At 42.9% G+C, this 20568-nt stretch overlaps 1 non-coding gene across 1 annotated transcript; it reads left to right on the forward strand.

The window, feature by feature from the left end:
* The first annotated feature begins 514 nt into the window (after positions 1–514).
* Trnat-ugu lies at positions 515–589 on the forward strand. Its single transcript has one exon. It is a non-coding gene; the product is annotated as a tRNA-Thr (tRNA).
* Positions 590–20568: the final 19979 nt, after the last annotated feature.

A 20568-nucleotide genomic window follows, 5' to 3' on the forward strand; every position in this document is an offset into this window, starting at 1 on the left:
CCAAATGCTCGCTAAACGCTCACATGGTACAGTACATCTACACCTGTGATAGGAGCCTGAACAATGGGTGTAGACGTACTAGAGCATATACACTGAAGAGCCAAAGAAACTGGTACAGCTGCCTAATATCGTGTAGCGCCCCCACGAGCACGCAGAATAGCCGAAATACGACGTGGCATGGACTCGACTACTGTCTGAAGTAGTGCTGGAGGGAACTGACGCCATGAAGAATCCTGCAGGGCTGTGCTTAAATCCGTAAGAGTACGAGGGGGAGGAGATTTCTTCTGAATAGCACGACGCAAGCATCCCAGATATATATGACGGTAGTATCTGTTCCCGAAAGAACAGTTACCGTGGATGACCATGCAGCTTTGCTAGAAATGAAATGATAATTAAATGGACACCCTAGCTGCAAACAGGCGCACTACGAATGTAGTGGTGTGGACATGTTGGGAATGTGGATCTCACGGGGAGCGTGCAAGGGATAAGGCCCTGCAGACGCACTATCCTCTGTGCCCGCGGTGGCTCAGATGGATAGAGCGTCTGCCATGTAAGCAGGAGATCCCGGGTTAGAGTCCCGGTCGGGGCACATATTTTCAACATGTCCCCAATGAAGTACATCAACGGTCCATTTAATTATCATTTCATCCCAGATATGTTCAATAATGTTCATGTTGGTGACCATCGGAATTGTTTAAACTCAGCAGAGAGTTTCTGGAGCACTGTAGCAGTTCTGGACGTTTGGTGTGTCGCTTTGTCCTACTGGTATTGCTCAAGTCCGTCGGAATGCACAATGAACCTGAACGTATGCAGGTGATAAGACAGGATGCTCACGTGCGTGTCACCTGACGGAGTCGTATCTAGAAGTATCACTCCAACTGCTCACGGCCCACACCATTACAGAGCCTCCACCTGCTGAGGTTGTCTCCATACCCGCACACGTCCATCCGCTCAACACAATACGAAAAGAGACTCGTCCGATCAGGCAACATGTTTCCAGTCATCAACAGTCCAATGCTGGCGTTGACGGGCCCAGGCGAGGCGTAAGATTTTGTGTCGTGCATTGATCAAGGGAACAATGGTGGGCCCTCGGCTCCGAAAGCCCGTATCGATGATGTTTCGTTGGATGCTTCGCACGCTGACACCTTTGATGGTCCAGCGTTGAAATCTGTAGCAATTTGCGGAGGGTTGCACTTCTGCCACGTTGAACGATTCTCTTCAGTCGTCGTTGATCCCATTTTTACAGGATCTTTTTTCGGCGGTAGCGCTGTCGGAGATTTGATGTTTTACCGCATTCCTGATATTCACGGTACACTCATAAAATGATCGTACAGGAAAATCCCCACGTCATCACTACCTCGGAGATGCTGTGTCCCATCGCTCGTGCGCCGACTATAACACCACGTTCAAACTCACTTAAATCTTGATAACCTGCCGTTGAAGGAGCAGTAACCGATCTAAAAACTACGTCAGACACTTATTATCTTACATAGACGTTGCCGATCGCAGCGCCGTATTCTGCCTGTTTACATATCTCTGTATTCGAATACGCATGCCTATACCAGTTACTTTGGGGTTTCAGTTCATAACAGCTGTGAAATACTGCATTGATAATGGCTATTTACTAGCCGAAATGTGGATTTGCTCCAATAAAACTAGAACGGAAACGATGAATGATTGCTGCTCTTTACCATTTTGAAAATCATATCACAGTCATGGGGTGCATTCCAGTTTTCCTAATGGAAGGTAATTTGATGAAACAATTTTATGGCATGATGGTTCCGTTTATCCACTTTAACATAACATACACACAAGATGACTACCTTAAAAAAGTCGTGTTTTTACGCCAGACTTCCGTTGTTGTGCAAAATCAACGACCTAATAAAAATACGTTAGTCGACACTTTCGTCGAAACAGGTTTCAATGACTGCATTGATGTTAAAAGTTTCATATATCGTTTATTTTTCCGTCTCAGTTGTACCTTTTTTAACAGTATGAATAGTTTCGACCACATTTGATCGTCTTCAAATGTATGTACGATGGCATGCTGAAAAGTAATGCCTCCGAATATTTTATGTAAAAACTTTTAGAAGTTTTAAATAAAACAAACTTTATTAACATTCTCTATCTTTATTCTTCGTGTCTACGTATTTGCAGCCCTCTGCCGCTAGAGGGCTCCAGATTGTAGCGTGTATCGTGGTGGTGCGTAACGTGACTATGCCAACGCGTGAGAAACAGGGCGCTGTAATCGAATTTCGAAGTCGAAGATTTTGTCCACACATGCAGCACTCCCTCCTTCAGCATGACAGCCCCAAATGTTCAAATGTGTGTGTGAATTCCTAAGAGACCAAACTGCTGAGGTCTTCGGATCCTAGACTTACACATTACTTAAACTAATTAATGCTAAGAACAACACACTCACGCATGCCCCAGGGAGGACTCGAACCTCCGGTGGGAGGGGCCGCGCAATCCGTGACATGGCGCCTTAAACCGTGCGGTCAGTCCGCGTGGCCGTCAATCCCGAACGACACACGTCCGCTGCGACATCTGCAATAATCCGATGGTTAGACACTGGACTCGCATTCGGGAGGACGACGGTTCAATCCCGCGTCCGGCCATCCTGATTTAGGTTTTCCGTGATTTCCCTAAATCGCTCCAGGCAAATGCCGGGATGGTTCCTTTCAAAGGACACGGCCGAATTCCTTCCCCGTCCTTCCCTAATCCGATGAGACCGATGACCTCGCTGTCTGGTCTCCTCCCTTAAAACAACCAACCAACCAATAATCCGACGTCTTAGGTTTACTGTCTTCGCTCATCCTCTATATAGTCCTGAGTTGGTACAATCCGGTTTTCGCTTCAAAACCTTAAAGAACTTCTACGAGGATTTAAATTTGACAATGACGGAGCGGTGGAAGCACAGCTGAAGTTGTGGTCTCTGTCAACAAACAGATCTTTCGTTGCGAGAAATGTTTTCGCCGCCAGGGTGATTATGTTAAGAAATATGTAGACGTGAAGACTAAAAATGTAGACTATTCATAACGTTTATTTTAATTAAAGGGTCATAAGAACATTCACATAAAAATTCGGGGGCATTACTTCTCAGCAAGCCCTCGTATATGCGTAAGCAAATCATTGTGTATGTATCGGAATACTGTCATTGTATTCTGGTGTGCAGTTCTGATACAGACACGACGGGTTATTTACGCAAGTAAAAAGATACGAAGATTATCGAATGTGATCGAAACTAGTCATTCTGTAAAAAAAATGTGCGGTTGTGACGGAAAGATAAAAGTATAAAACTTTTTCACAGTAAAAATAAAAATATTTCGAAATAAACGTCGTCTTTGTGCCAGAACGAGAACTTATTCCTTGCCCTCGTACGTGCTGAGTGGATAATAATATTCTGTTCAGATGACTCAGGAGTCTAGCACACACGTCAATGACAGACGCAGACGCATTTAGAATCTGCAGCTGTTAATGACGGAATGCAAAAAAATGTTAACTAAATGAAGCCACTATTCCCAAACAACCTAGTGGTGGAACGGACATGCTGGAGTATAAAATATAGAGACTTTCAAGCGACTGTCAAAATGTCATCTTGAGCTAATATAGTATATGAGTGTATGTATAGAAAAACGCAGCTCAAGGACCACACTCCATACATCCAATCTGTAATCCAGTGAGGAATTTTTCCTTGACCCTTTCAACCCTAACCTCAGATGTTGGTGGTCACCCAGTCCTTTTGCTTTTTAAATACATTCCGCTTCCTAAAGTTTTGTGCCCACTGGTAAATGGACTGCCTGTGTTAAATGTTGTTCTCAGTTTATGACGAACTGCAGTTGCGGAGTCGCTCTTGAAGAACATCACACGAAATGCATTCACCGTTGATTTCTAAACCCTGTTACTGGAGATCACTGTGAAGAAAAACTTATCGAGTTGCTTTATCCACACCTTTAATCGTATAATACTTACCACAATACAGACATTTTTTAAAATCGCGTGACAGTGTCTACATCATTTTGAAAGACTCTGTATTTACACTTCTAACATGTTGTATGTAGAGCATATTGGCGAACACTGTAGTAAATACTACATCAACACGGAAAATCGTGCGAGTGTGCATAGGAGACAGTTAAAAATAGAATTTTGAGTGTTACCGCTCGCTTTCTAAGTACGCGAGCATGATTTATTCGGTAGCAAAACGTGTGACTGGAATATCAGTTTATTCTGTACCAGTAATTAACCGCACTTTGTCCTACCAGCCAATTTATGCAGCAATGATTGAACGCACTGCTGAAATTCCCCGTCCCAATTTATTTGCTAATAAAATACACGGATGGCTGTTGCAGTGTACATTGTTCCAGTAATTAAAGCGCGGGGCTTTGCCGCCGGGTGTTGCGCACTAGAGCGGCTAGACGGCACTGGGTAGCAGCGCAAAGTAAAGCGCGCCTCTCCGTGCGCTCGATTATATATGAAAAAAGAAAAACCTTACCGCAAATCCGGTAACCGGCAAGGAAAATATGTGCTGGTCGTCTGGTTTCGAAACGGACAGTAAGTCCTGCACGCCACTCCAACGCCGGAATGAGATCTATTACTTTTTTTACTGAATGTGATATTAGTTTCTCTGCTGACAGAAGGCGTTGTTTAACATCGCTATTAAAAATGTCGGAAACCAGTTGAGCAATTTACTTCGAATTTTCACACGATACTCTCTTAAACGTGGCAACATTATTAGCAAAAATGTCGATAGGTTCTTGACCTATTTAGGGGTAACTTCAAATTTTTTACACGATACTCTTATAAACGAGGACACACATGGCCCACATATTTTTCAATATATGTGGTATATCAGCATACATTTAATACATATACCATTATACAAAAGTAAGACAATGTTTAAAGTTGTTAACGAAAATCTCAGAAGGTTCTCGATCGATTTACTTCAAATTTTTGCAAGATACTCTAATAAACGTTCGAACGGTCGTAAACGATCCTCTAATAAACGTTCGGGCGGACGTGGGCTACATTCCTTGAAATCTATATAAATACTCAAGTTATTAGCAAAAATATTCCGTATGAAGTATATTGGTTCTCTGTATTTAGCAGACAACCAGCAGATTAGGAAATGTGAATTTATGGCTTGTAAGTAGAATACTTCTACGCAGTCTGAATCGTCACAAACTTCACCAGGCGAAATGATGTTACTGAAGCTTCTGTACTCAGCAGGTGGCGAGGTCTCCCTCATAGTCCGTACACCTACCATCCCAACTGATTTACCTATTCATTCTAAGCGAGTCAAGGTTTCATATGCAGTAACAACAAACTAGGGTCGAGGTCGGACAATCAAATATGTTGCAATTTATGTACGATGAGTGTGTTGCTATAGTTGTCATTAACTCTTACCAAAGGATAAGACGAAAACTAAAGGAATACCGTATGCTATCCGAACTGCGTTATATATATTTTTTAAAAGTAAGAATTGTATACACAACTCTAATACGATAGCAGGGTATTTAAACAATTAGACAAGTTTTTAACATGGACAGATGTATGTTGCCCTTCCACGAACTGATGGTTCAGAAACCTATTCATACTCTTACACCACAGTTTCCAAAATACTGTTTGGTGTTTGCATTGAGTACAAAAAGTTAAAAAAATTCCCCAAAACAATAAAACTGAAAACGAAAATAAAGGAATGATTTTCATTCATATTGAACATTATATGATAATTTCAAGCTGTGTACTTTCAAAGCGGGGGAAATCGCAACGAGGAGCCGATGTTTCACTCCTGAAACTAATCTCAGGTATACCCCAGATAAAGACGTATACTAAATTCCTATACATTTTACGCTGCGAAGGCACTGTTGAGTTCGCAAGTTCTAACATACTACATTCACTGAGGGATGCCTAAGTTAATCCTGTCAGTTGCTGCAAGTTTATGACACGTGACACTTTTGTAATGTTTCTGGTTTCACTTTTATTTAGTGTAAGGCAAGTGAATACAATAATGTGAAGAGTTGTAGCTGCAGAGACAGGGAGGCGAGCGTAACCTGAGTCGATTCCCTTCACCTTCTTAGAAACCATTAGTAGACATATTGTCTACATTGGCTCTTGCTTATGGGCATTATCTCGCCGGCCTGGGGGACCGAGCGGTTCTAGGCGCTACAGTCTGGAACCACGCGACCGCTACGGTCGCAGGTTCGAATCCTGCCTCGGGCATGGATGTGTGTGATGTCCTTAGGTTAGTCAGGTTTAAGTAGTTCTCAGTTTTAGGGGACTGATGACCTGAGAAGTTAAGTCCCATAGTGCTCAGAGCCATTTGAGCCATGGGCATTATCTCACATCCTTCTCAGTGAATTCTGGGCTGGTAACTACCTTCTTCTGAAAACCACACAGAAGTAGTGAAAAAACACAAGCTCACACGTGGTTATGAGATACGTTACCTTGATTTTGTTCTCTCGGGAAGAATATCTAGTCACACAAACCAGTAACTGGTCCAATATGATTTTAGCGCATGACGCCCAGTCCGTATTGTGAATTTAGCACAAATTCCAGGAAAAAAAAGTCTGGTTTTCTGTAGTACGGTACACTTAGGACTCTGTTCTAGTACCAAGCCAAATGTTATCTTAGTGTTGATTACGATATCATTAGAGATGGAACAGAGGCCCAGATTGCAGAAGAATGCGGAACGAAATGGGTATGTCCTTTTGAAAGGAACCGTCTCTGTGTATACTATTATTGATTTATGAAATCAAAGAAACCGTAACTCTGGATGACGATCAGCCTTGAGCTCAAACCGGCTCTGAGTCAGTCACATATCGATAAGATTTCAAAATGGTGCGAAGACTGGCAACTTACCATATATGTCCAGGAACGTAAAACACTGCATTTCACAAAAAGATGAAACGTGACTACAACAGCAGTGAGTCGCATCTTAACCCCATCTACATTCAAATACCTGCGCGTACCTTAAGTAGGAATATGAAATGGAATGATCATGTAGGCTCAGTCACAGGAAAATCAGGCGATAGACTTCGTTTAATTGATAGGAGAGTAGAAAAACACAGTCACTCGCTAAAGAAAAGTTGCAAAATGAATTTTCACTGTGCAACGAACTGTCTGATGATTTGAAGTTTTTCGTCGGAGCACCTTCCGTACAGGTGATACGATCGTAATTTTTCTCTGTGTCCATGTATACGACATTTTTAATACACATCACGTAGGGAGACAAAAGGTATGTAAAATACACAGAGGAAGGGATGCGATCCGTAAGCGTGCCGTCATCGTGCAGCACAGTTTTCTTATCTCCGACATCTCTGAATACAAGCAGGAGACTTACCTGTAAAGGAATCTGTGACGTTGCCAGAAGCCATACATCTCGGAAAAAGAAGGCTCATTCAGGTTCTACGTTGATATGTTGCTCTTTGAGAGAAAATACAAGTTTATAAAGACGCACTGACAAAGACTATTGCCAAAGAATGTGAGATGATTTAAGTTAAGCATTGAGGCTGGAGGCAGAATAAGTGAGAGTGGTGATGACGCTGATGAGCGATCGCGACGGTGGTACCGAAGAAAGAAGAAGAGAAAGGAAGAAACACCACAAAGAATTTATTTATCCATTATAACAGTGGTCGAGTACGGCGGCTTAGATCGAATTACTTGAAGACACAGCAACGTGCAACGTCTTGTTTAGGTTTATACACTACCTGATCAAAAGTAACGAAAGGCGGATGTATCAGTATTACAAGAAGGCAGATAATACTGTGTTTCCAGAATGAGATTTTCACTCTGCAGCGGAGTGTGCGCTGATATGAAACTTTTCTGGCAGGTTAAAACTGTGTGCCGGACCGAGACTCGAAATGGGGACATTTGCCTTTCGCGGGCTAGCGCTCTACCATCTGAGCTACCCAAGCACGACTCACGTCCCGTCATCACAGATTTACTTCCGCCAGTACCTCGTCTACTACCTTCCAAGTAAAGATGTGAGGACGGGGCGTGAGTCGTGCTTGGGTAGCTCAGTTGGTAGAGCACTTGCCCGCGAAAGGAAATGGTCCCGAGTTCGAGTCTCGGTCCGGCACACAGTTTTAATCTGCCAGAAAAGTTTCTATACTGTGTTGGAGAGCTCTATGACATTGAACGTACTCTCATCACTGAAAGGAGGAAGGAAGATTAGAGTTTAATGTCCCGTCGTCGTCGAGGTCATTATTTTAAGGATGTGGAAGCAACTCGGCCGTGTCCTTTCAAAGGAACCTTCCTGGAATACGCCTAGAGCGATTTAGTGAAGTCACTGTCGTTCTCCCGACGTGAGCTGTTGGTAATCTGGCTGTGAAGTGGAAACGCGGAGGGAAGAACACAGCTAAAACAAGACAGGCAGACTTTATGTACTGACGCACGGAGACCATCGAGCTTTGCGCAGGGCGTATTGTGTATTGTGTGTGTGTATTGTTAAATCGGTGACCTAGAAACGACGGAGAGGCTTCGTCACGCTGTAGCCTTCAGTGGTTCACAACCCCACAACAGGCCACAGCAGTCCACCCACCCCCACCACCGCCCCACACCGAACCCAGGATTATTGTGCGGTTCGGCCTCCAGTTGACATTGGTATGCCTGTATGATTAAATTAGCGTCTTACGCCATAATTTGAAAAGGAACCTGACGGTTCAAAACTATTCATCACAAAGAAACGACTACTATCGCAACTGTAGAGGATGCTATAAGAAAATAAAAAAATAAAATAATTAGTACCCAAGTTGCTGGTACTATTCTCAGTCAGAATATTGGAACTTTATAACAAATTCCTGACTTCTTTCTTTAATTTGCAATATGAAACCTTTCTTCTTGTCAAATTTCATGATTCTAATTCAACGGCAAGTAATTTATAGGTTTTGGCGAATGAGTTTGCGACTATCAGCGTATGTGGCATAAATAGTCGTATCTTTTGATTGAAGTGCCTTAGAAGCTTAACATTTTTACATCGCCAAGGTACTACGGACTTAAGTACGAGAAAAATTTGAAGTTGATATGTCTACCCGTTTCTCAGAAAAAGATTTTTGAACGATCGGACACACAAATGTAGATCGACAGACGGAACATAGTGATTCTATAAGTGTTCAGTTTCTACCAACTGAGGTACGAACCCATAAAAAATAAGTAAACTGTTTAAGAATTTTTAACATTGTGTAGCCCTGTCAGTAACTGTGATAACTGAACATGCAATACGTCATCCTCAGTTGCAAATGGAAACCAAATCTTTACCCAGGTTCCGGCGCAGCTCTCGCGGCCTACCGACCTCGTTTGCGCAGTGGGGCCCGCTTTTTCTCTTCAGCCCAAGTAATGCAGATTTATGACTTGTTACTACAGTGCTACAGTTTTATACTTGACGTGGCCAAACTTTGGCATGCAATAGTTTAGTGGCACTGACTTCTGAAGAAGGCCAAATTATTTTGCCTGAAACGTGGGTAAAGATTGGTTTCTATCTGCAACTGAGGCTGACGTATTAATTGTTCAAGTAAACTGTTTATTATTTCAGAAGTAATCCTCATAACTTAATATATTTACCCGTCTGTGAAAAAGATCGTCAGCCCTCTTATGGGAAGATGTTTGCGGTTGCCTCTAGGACCACAGTTGTACACACGCGTACACCTTTTCGTCCGAAGCCGCCTAGGAATGTCTTTCTTCAGGGATTCAAAAACATGGAAATCGCACGGCGAGAGATTAGGACAGCAGGGGGGGGGGGGGGGGGGGGAATGTCTAAGGGCTTCCGAACGAAACTTCTGCAGCGTAGTCGTAACTTCCTTAGTAGCTTGTGGACGGGCATTAACTTGACGACGCCCGTCAACATTTCTAGGCGTTTTGATTTGATGATTCGCTTCAGTTTTTGCAAAGTTCACATCCTCCATACATTTCCGATCACTCCCCTTACAATTTCCGTATTTTTGGATCCGTGAAGAGAGACATTCGTGGCTGTTCATTTTCTTTGGACGAAGAGATGTACACGTGGCTACAATCATGGTTCCTTAGGCACCCACAAAAATTGTTCTACGAAGGTGTCAACCATCTTGTCTCACAGCGGGATAAATGTTTTTGTGTCGTCTCATTGTCACTGTAGACTTGTACTATGGGAAGCAAGTAGAGGATGTTGTCTGCAAAAGTAAAACTTCCTCTCTCTATAACACGACTGCACACATATATTAACAGGGTTCTTGATTCATAAGAACAAGAAGTTATTTGTCTTAAGCTAGTCCATGATTTGCGGTACAAGCTCTTCCATAATAGTCCAGGTTAGCCTCACTGCTGGTGAAGTACACGTCCCGCTATGTACACTACTCTGGTCGCTAGGTATTGACTCAGAGCTAGAGACGCTGACTGGAACTGTGCCTGCGACTGATGACTTTTGACTTGGTGACTCGCTGGATGACTGACTGGGCGCTCCGGTCCGCGGCGGCGATCTAAATACTAGCGGTCGACAGGGCGTTGGCGGCACGTTGCTTGCGAGTCTATGTTTGGCATCTCTCCTGATAGGCGCATTGCTTGCGCCTACTATCGATCTTCTCGCAACCTCTTTGCTGCCTGGTGTGCTGGCGACAGCTTACGCTAGCGCAAATGTATTAACAGTTACGGCTATTACTTTTGGAATAATAAAAAGTTTACTTACTTTTCTTCAATCTGTCTCGTTTCGCCGTAGAATGCCCCTTATACAATATATATACTCTCGGCTCGTTATTTTACTACTTAACACAGTTTATGGCGCATTAATGACAACACACCGAAAGTAGGTGCATCGTCTAAGGCTTGTGCTGGCAAAAGCACGCTTCCCAGAAAAAAGCAAAAAAAAAAAAAATCGTTCAGTAATTGTCTGGAGAGCCCAAGTATCTCAGAAAGTGCATTGATTTAATACCCAGGCTGAATGTGGAATCTGAATCACTTTGCAAAACGTCTTTCCACAAATCTGCAGCTTCCGCTGGTATTGGTTAAGTGCAATTGGTTGATGAGAATGTGCACGGGATGGGAAGTAATATGGGTAATAGAAGCTTGATGAGTGTTTTGTGGGAGGATTGGAATGAGAATTTGACACGAGTGTAAGTGTAATGGACATCGTATAAAAAACACTAATTAACTAGTACTTTGTACTGGAAATGTATATATTTATTTCAACTGTGACTGACGACACACTGTTTTTCCACATGCAGTGCGTTCAGTCTCTCCTTTGAGAACAGAAGTGGCAAAACAGTTTTCTCGAACATCTGATGCAGTGCATTTATGGCAATTCCAGAATAGAGTCGAGTGTGCTGGCTGGGACATGGATATCAAGTGTTCCCACTCAGAACCCAGAGAGAGAATGTTCGAGAAGACGTCACACGAAGAGAAACCCATGAGATACTTCAAAATTAGGAACAACGACTCCGGAAGTTATTGCACGGAGAAATTGGGCATCAGCACTAGCTACAAGAAGACTTTCCCCTAGTCTGAGACCTACGTGGCACCACTGCTTCACTGTGATGACATGAAAGAAGGAAGATTTGTCTTTATCGCCACGACAACGATAAGATCATAGCAAAGCTGGAACAGGAAAAGGTATTAGCAATGTCGTGTTCAGTGCAAATATCCAAGAATTCACCTTGCCGGCCGCTGTGGCCGAGCGGTTCTAGGCGCTTCAGTCCGGAACCACGCGGCAGCTACGGTCGCAGGTTCGACTCCTGCCTCGGGCGTTGATGTGTGTGACGTCCTTATGTTAGTTAGGTTTACGTAGTTCTGAGTCTCGGGGACTGATGACCTCAGATGTCTCATAGTGCTTAGAACCATTTGAACCATTTTGAATTCACCTTAAGCTATTTGTTGTGACCAAAGAAGACCTAAGTATGGTTGAAATGGCTCTGAGCACTATGGGACTTAACATCTGTGGTCATCAGTCCCCTAGAACTTAGGACTACTTAAGCCTAACTAACCTAAGGACATGACACACATCCATGCCCGAGGCAGGATTCGAACCTGCGACCGTAGCAGTCGCGCGGTTCCAGACTGAAGCGCCTAGAACCGCTCGGCCACTCCTGCCGGCCACCTAAGTATGGATGGCTGGACAGGAATCAGAAAAGAACTCCTTCGAAATACAAATCCAGAGACTTAAAAACTACTTAACCTCGGCCACTATGCAATGTCGTGATGGCTATTTACCCATATACGTAGATGTAGATGTAGCAGCCAGAAAAATATCAGAGTAAGTACCCACAACAACCACGTGCAAACAATATTTGGAAAATTGCCTTTCGTCAGTGATGTGCAGGGAACTAATCTCTTCTCTTTTCATGATCTGTCACATTCTTCCGTCACACACAAATTTCACCTTGACCTACACTATCTGATCAAAAGTATGCTGGCACCTATTAGAGAACATTACTATGGCATGTGTCAGCCCGCCTTTATGAGGGGTGAACTATTCTGGGTACACTTTCATCGTGGTTTCTTAATGTCTGTGGAGGAATGCCAGCCTATTTTTTCTGAAGGGCCAACACTACAAAAGGTAGCGATGTCGGACGCTGCGGTATGGAGGCATTGTGGATGTCCTGACTCAGCCCAGAGGAGCTCTATTGGGTTTAAACCGCGACTCTGGGCAGGCCCGTCAATTTTAGGAATGTTTATGTCCACAGTCTACTGCATCACAAATGCTCCTTTATGACGGGATGCATTGCCACTCTGATACATTCACTGTCTCCGAACCCTTCCTCTGATTCTGTTACACTCACGTGGATTTCTATTATGTCTTTAAATACTGATAATAAATGCCTACGTTGTAAATTTGCCAGTCTGCTTTGCAGCTACTTGCTACGCTCCTAGTGCCCCAAATATCTCCAACATTATTTGTTTTCAGTAGAATGCAGTAACCACATCAGAGGACAGCTTCAGGTGGTGTGACGTGTCGGAACGTGCGCCGTCAGGCGAGAGCTGTGTACTGCAGTGCTACCTAGAGAAACAGCGTTGTGAGTGTAGAAATGGACGGTCCAGTCGTCTGTAGCGCTGTCGAAGACAATAACATAGCGAGCGCAAGTAAAACGATGGAGCCAGTTTTTCTGTCTGTACGGGAAGTTGCAAAGTGTTTAGTATGTAACAAAGAAGTACGAAGTACAACAATATGGGAATTGTGAGTCCGCCCTGATGCAAAGCAGTTTTTGTTATTTGTTTACTTATTTATTCTTCAAGCTAGTTTCAGCGACAAATATCGCCATCATCAGTGGGTTCTTTAAATCGAACACATGCACAAAACAGCGTAGTTCTACAAATACTGTAACACATTTTTATATATTTTTACTGTTTGTTTTTTGAATATAGTTATCTGTGAATAATTTCTTACTACCTTATCTGTTGTATGTTACAGCATGTTTTTAAGAATTGTTGTTGCTGTTTACGGAACATTTTCTGTGCTTCTTCTATTCCCGTTTTCCCTGGCATACATCATGTCGTTTGCAACTGTGTGATCGGATTGTTAGTACACAAATACTAAAACGTGAACTTTCGTATGTTAACGTTATACAGTTGGGATTGCAGTAGTGTTGTGGATACAGTTTAGGTGTGTACTGGGCTGTTACTTAGTTTGTCATGTACTCACGTTCGTTGGAAGGCATGCAGTTAATTTCATCCACAGAAAAGCAAAACTTCCGCACTTTGTTTATGATCCAAAACATTACACCATCTTGATGTTCGCGAGTGTCGCGAGAAATGTATCGCATGTTGCGAGAAGGCTATGAAAACTGTAACGGGAGTTCTCACGACTTCTGTTCCTTACTTACTCGTATGTCTCTCTGTGTGATCGGGAAGTAGTTCTTTTGTGTGTGTGTGTGTGTGTGTGTGTGTGTGTGTGTGTGTGTGTGTGCTTTCTGTTCTATGTCCTACAAGTTCTCTGCGAGCGGTAAACTGTGTGTTGTTGCAAAGTGTTATGTTATCGTTTATTACGTTTTCCCTTCCACTATAGCCGTTTGTATGTAATAATTTTCTTCTATTGTTAGTTGTCGGTATAGACTGTTGCTGCATTTCAGGATGTGTAGATTGCTTTCTATATTAGTTGTTTATAGTTTTTGTTCATTAGATGTTGTGCGAAAGTTGAATGTGTGCTGTCACTCTTTAGAGCTCTCATGTGCTCTGTGTACCTCGTTCGGAAATTTCTGACTGTTTTTCCTATGTATTGGGCCTGACGAGCATTGCTGAGTATGTCTGGGGTTCTTTTGTCTGGTCTTAGCTTTTTTTAAACTGAGTTGTTTGTTCTGAATGTCACCGGGATCCCTTGCGTCTTCAGGAGGTTTCCAACTGTATGTGATATTTTGTTATTGTATGTTAGTGTGTACCATCTGTCTCTTTTTCCTGATGTGCTGTGATCCGTTGTGTTGTCTGAGTGTTCTGCCTCTGGGTTTTCAGATCCTTTCGTTGTGCTCTCGAGTGGGTTGCTGTTATTTTTATGTTACATTTTTACATTGTTGTTGAGTTTGTTTATGATGTCTGTTTTGTAGTCTTTTTAACCGCAATGTGATTGATTGTATTTAGTTATTGTGAGTAGTTTTCTGGTATAATAGGTGTTCTGTTTATCCTGTGGAGTACGTGTGTGAAACTGGCACATTTATCCACTGTTGGGTGATTGGATGAGCTATGGATAACATTGCTCTGTGGATTTTCTGTAGATGGAAAATTTATGTTGGTGATACGAAGTATTAAGAAATGTAATTTACGATGTCATTATCTGTTGGTGGAAAATTGATGTTGGTGGTACGAAGTGTTAAGAAATGTAATTTACAATGCCATTATTCCATGTACCATGCAAATGAACATCAGATATATCAAGCAGAAGAACGTACCACAATAATATCAGAATTAAAGGAACATGCTGACGTGGAGGACTGCAGGAGACATCACGAAAACACTGAATGTGACGGCCGCTGAAGAAATGTGTCCACATTTGATAGAAGACTTTGAAAGACTAAGTTTGTCTCCTAAGAGTGTTACACGACGTATTCAGGAAATGGGTGCAGATGTCCAAAAGAAACTAGGTATTATGGCACGTTAGTGTGTATACATTATTCCTTAGCTGTCGATGAGAGTGGTGACTTTGCAGATACTGCGCAGTTAGCTATTTTAATAGGAGCGTCGATGACACGTTGAACATCACAGCGGAATTGTTGGGTTTAGTTCTCCTTAAGGTCATCACCACACTTGTGACTATTTTCAAAGATGTTTAAAGAATAGTTGAATACGCTGGCCTGGGTTAGAATAAGCGCGTTTCAGTCGCAACACATTACGCTCCGCCTAGGGTTGGAGTTAATGTTGCATTAATAAGACGGATAAGAAGAACATATGAAAGGCGTTCCTGGTCCAACAAATGATCTCACTGTAGTCCACTGGATTCTTCATCAAGGGAATCTTTGCGCCAAGTATATTAAAGTTAAAGTGTTACGGAAACCGTGGTATAGGTTACAAATTCCATATGGTCAAGAGACCTTCCACAAACAGTTCAAAATTTTTCTTGAAGAATGTGACAGTCAGTATGGTGATCTCAATTATCATCGTAATTTGTGCTGGTTGGGCAGGGAACATGTTAGATTGGTTCTTTAAGTTACGACACAAAATAACACTATCCACGACTAAGGAAAATCCGCCTGTTCCTCAGTTTCAGGAAAAATACCTGGAATTGTGACTTCGCTTTCCTTACTGATTCAACAAGTCACTTGAGCGATTTATGGTTCAAATGGCTCTGAGCACTATGGGACTTAACAGCTGTGGTCATCAGTCCCCTAGAACTTAGAACTACTTAAACCTAACTAACCTAAGGACATCACACACACACATGCCCGAGGCAGGATTCGAACCTCGACCGTAGCAGTCGCGCGGTTCCGGACTGCGCGCCTAGAACCGCGAGACCACCGCGGCCGGCTGAGCGATTTAAATACCTCACTCCAAGCGAGGGCCTCATTATTACTGGAAACACTGTGCGTTTTCGAAAGTTATCTCACGTGCGTACTCAGGATACGAATCTGTCTGAAGGATGTTAGCAAATTATACAAAAGTTTCGTAACTATTTTGAGTCCAAGTTTCACAGTGTAGAAGCATTGTCTCCTACGTTTCAGCTATTGGCAACACAGTATTCAGTGGTTGTCAAAATAGTTTCAACAGGTACGAAACCGAACTGTTAAATTTACAGTGTTACAATTTGTTGAAAGACGAATATAAAGGCGCGCAAGACCTGACTGATTTTTAAAAGACTGTTCCCCAAACAACATTTCCGAGGTTATGTTCACCTACCGCATAAGTATTATGTATGTTCTGATCGGCGTATGTGATCTAATAATTCTTTTCTGATGTGAACTTAGCAAAGCCCAAATCCTGAAAAACCTTCTCAGATCATAGCCTAACATGCAATTTTCGATTACAAGCACCTGAAATATTATGTCCCAATATTGGTCGACTAGTTAAAGAAACAGAAGATGTCTGAAAATGTCCACGTAATTGATTTGAACAGCTCTCTTCTGCATTATGGCGAAAATGGTATTATGTTCTGTTTACATTAAAATACGAGTGTCCATCACATTAAACTAGAATGTGTATACATTTTCTCACAGCAAGGAACCAGAATGCTGTTGTTTTTATCAACGACCATTATGTAAATGAAACAACTTCGCCCGAACAGGCCGTGAAGGCCAAACGGTACCGACCGGCAGCCGAGTCATATTCAGCCCACAGGCGTCACTGGACGCGAATGAAGAGGAGCATGTGGTCAGCAACCGCTCTCCTGGCCGTCCATACGTCAGTTTGCGAGTCAAGTAGCTCCTCAGTTTGCCTCACAAGGGCTGAGCGAACCCTGCTTGCCAACAGCGCTCGGCAAACTGGACGGTCACCCATCCAAGTGCAAGCCCAGCCCGACGGCGCTTAACTTCGGTGATCTGACGGGAACCGGTGCTACCACTGACTGCAGTCACCATTAAAATTAGGATCCCCAAACGTCAAATTTGCTATTAACACCAGATATAAAGTGAAGAGTCAAAGAAAGTGGTACAGTTGCCTAATATCGTGTAGCCCCCTCGAGCATGCAGAAGTGCCACAACACGCGTCATGGACTCTACTAATGTATGAAATAGTGCTGGAGGTAACTGACACCATGAATCTTGCAGGGCTATCCATAAATCCGTAAGAGTACGCAGGGGTGTAGATCTCTTCTGAACAGCACGTTGCAAGGCATCCCAGATATGCTCAATAATGTTCACCTCTGGGCAGTTTGGTGGCCAGTGGAAGAGTGTTCCTGGAGCCACTCTGTTGCAATTCTGGAAAAGTGGTGTGTCGCATTGTCCTGCTGGAATAGCCCAGTTTACATGAATGAATGCAGGTGATCAGACAGAATGCTTACGTACGTGTTAGCTGTCAGAGTCGTATCTATACGTATCAGAGGGCCCATATCACGCCCACTGCACACGCCCCACACATTAACAGAGCCTCCACCGACTTAAACTGTCCCATGCTGACGGGCAGGGTCCATGGCTTCATGAGGTTATCCCCACGTCGATCCGCTCCTCAGACCCTCATACAACAATGGAAAGCAGTGGCGGTGAATTCGACGGGTGTTCTAACGCCATGAACGTAAGCTGCAGTTGATAGTCGTGGAGTTACAACACCCGCTCTATTTACCGTCACTGCCTATCATCTTGGTATGAGGGTCTGAAGATGGTCGAAAACTGTTCGAAACTGATTGACATTGTAATGAATGTTTTTGCTGTCGAGACTGTTTGTGTCCATTAGAAAAAGCACCATAATTAAATTGCTATTCTGTTACGAGCCACCGGAGACTACTGGCCTCTGATTTCAAAATACTCTAAAAGTATCCCTTAAGAACTGCCGAATATTTCACAGAAAATTGGACATGAGAGAGAGAGAGAGAGAGTAGTGTGACACAAACTGTCAGTGTGACAAAGTTTATGCAGAGACACTACATAACAGGTGTGACAAACACCAATGTGTCTAATCACCAGGCCGATAGGTGACACATTGTCATCAATGTTACTAACGATTATAAATTATTTTTGCTATCTTGAGTAATAAAAGGTTATTTATTGGAAATCATAAGTTTTAACATTCACAGATTGTTTATCTTCACATGCCGGAAAACAACTTAAGTATTTCTGTCCTACGCCCAACAATATTTTACAGACGGGATCAAAAGGCTTATCCCTTGTGTTACAAACCGGATTTTAATATTTCCGTCGTCAGTGACAGTACCGCCTCTGCATAAAGAAGTAACGTCTTCCCCCCCCCCCCTCCCCTTCCCCCATCCACCGGAACTGTGAGACAGGTGTCACGTTCCATCCTACATTATTTATTCACAAATCACGGCTTCACTTAAATTATTTCAGCACCTCCTTTTCTTCTTCTCACGTCTGCTATTCTGAAGCAGACACTGAATTTTTCATTCCCTCCTCCGTCTTGACCGGGAAATCGGTGGACCTGCTTTACAGTTTTTGGGATCTCAAACTTCGTCACGAGTCCAGTGGTGACTGTTGTAGACCCACTGGCTGATTAGTAGTGGCAGAACAATGGGCGATGACGAAGATGAGAGAAGCACTGAAAGAGATGTCAAACAGTGATGTTGTGTGTCAGCAACGGTTATCTATATTTAGGCTGAGAAACTAACAGATAAAGGATCAGAAAAAAGCAAGAAACATAATACGGGATTGAGAAAGCATTAAGACAATTAATTACTCTATTCGTTGAGCTGGCAAAGTATCTGGTAACGAACACTGTACGCTGCTGGCGGGTCATTCATACACATGACACATTCATACTCATATGAGATTATTATTGTTTCGAATTACTCATTAAAACAAACTGAAGATTACCGAGTCCAAAAGGGTATAAGAGGCAGTCAAATAAAACGAGACAGATGAAGGAAAGTAAGTAAACCGTTTATTATTTCAAAATTAGTCGCCATTGCTGTTCATATATTTATCCCACTGTGAGACAAGACAGTCATTGCCTTCAATGAAAAAATGTTTGCGTTTGCATACGTAACCATGATTGCATCTCTTCGTCAGAAGTAAATCGACGTCCACGAATTATTCCTCCAGGGATTCAATAATATGGAATTCAGAGTGGGGGAGATCGGGAAGGGTGTATAGAGGAAATTGCAAACATTGAAGCTCGCCATCACGTTCAAAACATGCAGGGCTGTTTACGGACGGCATCACCTTGTTGCAAGATAATGTCTGCCCACCAGTTGTCAAGACTATTACGACTGTGCTGCAAAAGTTTTTCTGGATAGCCCTTACACATCCTCTATGCAGTCCAGATCTCTCCCCATGTGATTTCCATATTTTTGAATCCCTGTAGAAAAACATTCGTGGCCGTCGATTTGCTTCGGACGAAGAGCAGCACGCCTGGATACAGTTGTGGTTCCGCAGGCAAGCGCGATTACTTTTGAAATAATAAACAGCTTACTTAGTGTTTTCCAGCTGTCTAATTTTCATTTCACCGCCCCTTAGGTGTAACATGAATTATTTGTGGTGAGAAGTCTAGGAAATCCTGCAGAAGACTGAAAAAGGACCTGGGAATACTAGTTTACATGTCACACAAAAATGGTTCAAATGGCTGTAAGCACTATGGGACTTAACATCTGAGGTCATCAGTCCCCTAGAACTTAGAACTACTTAAACCTAACTAATCTAAGGACATCACACACATCCATGCCCGAGGCAGTATTCGAACCTGCGACCGTAGCGATAGCGCGGTTCCAGACTGTAGCGCCTAGAACCGCTCGGCCACCCCGGCCGGCTGTTTATATTATATGTTAAGTTAGCTACAAGTCATCCTCAAATAATGAATGAATAAAGTCTGGAGGACATTAGCGCGTAGTGGCTGCACTTCTTTCTTTTCAACACCCCCCTCCCCCCCCCCCCCCCCCCCCCCCCAATGAAGGAAAGCTTTGACAGGTGGCGGGGTTATGCCACCACACCAATTCTTTCCAGAGACATAAGTTATTTTTGTACAGTCGTATAGGAGGAGCTGTGGAACAAACATATATACCTACATACAAAATTTTTTGCAATACATCAAAAAAAGTTTTTCATCACCTCTGTTCCAAGAGTTCCGGAACCTGTATAGAAAATTGGAATATAGCTCAACATGAACATCTTTTCCGCCCTTGTTATTGCTCATGAAAACCACACAGTGCATGTTGTACCACCATACAGCGAGACCTTCAGAGATGGTGGTACCTCTAATACCCAGTAGCACGTCCTCTTGCACTGATGGATGCCTGTATTCGTCGTAGCAGACTATACACAAGTTCAAATATATGAAGATAGTAACTGTTTAACTGTTCTCGAAAGAACAGATACCATTGATAACCGTGCAGCTACTCTAGAATAAATGATAATTAACTGAAACCCTCAGCTGCCGGGATGGATTCAAAAGGGCTGTTTATGGACGGTGTTGTTGATATACCTCGATGGGGACAGTCCCGGTCGGGGCACACATTTTCAGGTGTCCCCATCGACGTGTATCAACAATACCTGTCGGCAACTGAGGGTTTAAATTAATTATCACTGT

Source organism: Schistocerca americana, chromosome 8, assembly GCF_021461395.2.
Source record: "Schistocerca americana isolate TAMUIC-IGC-003095 chromosome 8, iqSchAmer2.1, whole genome shotgun sequence".
NCBI classification, from domain to species: Eukaryota; Metazoa; Arthropoda; class Insecta; order Orthoptera; family Acrididae; genus Schistocerca; species Schistocerca americana.